The sequence below is a fragment of the Pteropus vampyrus genome, unplaced genomic scaffold (assembly GCF_000151845.1).
Source record: "Pteropus vampyrus isolate Shadow unplaced genomic scaffold, Pvam_2.0 Scaffold255, whole genome shotgun sequence".
In the NCBI taxonomy this organism is placed as follows: Eukaryota; Metazoa; Chordata; class Mammalia; order Chiroptera; family Pteropodidae; genus Pteropus; species Pteropus vampyrus.
Genome location: NW_011889036.1, coordinates 607,708 through 609,978, shown reverse-complemented (window position 1 = coordinate 609,978; position 2,271 = coordinate 607,708). Strand labels below are relative to the sequence as shown.

Genomic DNA, 2,271 nt, shown 5'->3' with positions numbered 1-2,271 from the left:
GGAACTATACAAGACCCCAAATAGCCATGGCAATCTTGAGAAAGAAGAACAGAGTTGGAGGTATCACACTACCTGATATCAAACTATACAAGGCTACAGTAATCAAAGCAGCATAGTACTGGCATAAAAACAGATACATTGACAATGGAACAGAATAGAGAGCCCAGAAATAAATCCACACCTATACGCTCACTTAATATATGACGAAGGAGATAAGAATATACAATGGGGTAAAGACAGTCTCTTCAATAAATGGTGTTGGGAAAATTGGACAGATACATGCAAAAAAAAGAAGCTGGACTACCTTCTTACACCATATACAAGAATAGACTCAAAATGGATTAAAAACTTAAATGTAAGACCTGAAACCATAAAACTTCTAGAAGAAAACATAGGCAGTAAACTCTCTGATATTACTAACAGGAGTTTCTTTTCAGATATATCTCCTCAGGCAAGGGAAACAAAAGAAAAAAGAAATGGGACTGCATCAAACTAAAAAGTTTTTGCACAGCAAAGGAAACCATTAAAAAAACGAAAAAACAACCAACTGATTGGGAGAAGATATTCACTAATGATACATCTGATAAGAGGTTAATATCCAAAAATATATGAAAAACTCATACAACTCAACAACAACAAAAAACAAACAATCCAATTAAAAAATGGGCAGAAGACCTGAACAGATATTTCTCCAAAGAGGAAATACAGATGGCTAATAGACATATGAAAAGATGCTCAAGGTCACTAACCATCAGAGAAACGCAAATTAAAACCACAATGAGATGTCACCTCTCACCTGTCAGAAAAGCTGTGATCAATAAATCAAAAAATAACAAGTGTTGGCGAGGATGCAGAGAAAAAGGAACCCTTATACATTGTTGGTGGGATTGCATATTGGTACAGCCACTTTGGAAAATAGTATGGAGTTTTCTCAAAAAATTAAAACTGGATATACCTTTTGACCCAGCAATTGCACTTCTGGGTATTTATCCAAAGAAAATCAAAACAATAATTCTTAAAGATCTACGCACTCCAATATTCATGGCAGCACAATTTACAATAGCCAAGATATGGAAGCAACCTGAATGCCCATCAACAGTCAGATAAAGAAATTGTGGTTCATATCTACAATGGAATATTACTCAGCCATTAAAAAAATGAAATCCTACTATTTGTAACAACATGGATGGACCTAGAGGTTCTTATACTAAGTGAAATAAGTCAGACCAAGAAAGATAAATACCATATGATTTCACTTATGCGAAATTTAAGGAACAAAAGGAACAAACTAATCATACACAGACTCACAAATATAGTGGGCAATTTGATGATGGACAGAAGGGAGGGGAGTCAGGAAGGGTGAAGGGTTAAAGAAGTACAAATTAGTAGTTGATAGTTGGTACGGGAATGGGGAGCACGGCAGAAGGAATGCAGTTAGCATTAAATGATGGCTAAGTGGAGGGCCAGGGGAGGGAGGGAGCAATTCCGGGGATCATTTTATGAACTATATAGATGTCTAACGAATGTACTGTATTCTTGAAACTAATGTAAATAAATATTTTTTTAAAAATTTGTAATGGTGTTTTATGTCCCCGAATGTGTATTTTGGTGACTATTCTATAAGAACTAGAGAAAGTGTATTCTGTTGTTGCATGAAGTTAGTCCATAGATTACAATTAAATTCAGTTTTTACATGGTGCTGTTGAGTTACTCTGTGGCCTTGATGATTTACTTCCTACTGGAATATAATTTGTGATAAGGGGCTTTTGGAGTCTACAACTATAATAGTGGATTCATCCATTTTTCCTTGCATTCTATTAGTTTTTGTCTCATGTATTTTGTTTCTCCGTTGTTATGCACATACACATGAAGATTAATATGCATTTTTTGAGAATGGACCCCTTTTATTATATAATGCCCCTTTTTATCTCTGAGTTTTCCTTTTTCTGGAATCTACATTGTATAAAATCATATACTTGTGCCAGCTTTCTTTTCTTTAATTTACCTTTCATCTATCTGTATCTTTATATTTAAGGTGGATTTTTTGTACACAACATATAATTGCGATTTCCAATATCTGGTATTACAGTACTGTATGGGGAGACCAGTGATGATGAAAGTGGTAATTGATTCAGTTAGATTAATATCTACCACACCTTTTACTGTTTCTGTATGTTGGCCTTGTGCTTTGTTTCTTTTTGTCTTTTACCTTTTTCTGCCTTCTTTGGCTTTAATTGAGCACTTTACCTGATTCTTTGTTTTCTTCTCTCT

At 34.6% G+C, this 2,271-nt stretch overlaps 1 protein-coding gene across 3 annotated transcripts in view; it reads left to right on the top strand.

Moving 5' to 3' along the window:
• The window catches only part of LOC105301930 (zinc finger protein 14-like), a 40,812-nt gene that overhangs the window by 32,175 nt on the left and 6,366 nt on the right, over window positions 1–2,271 (top strand). The window lies entirely within an intron of this gene.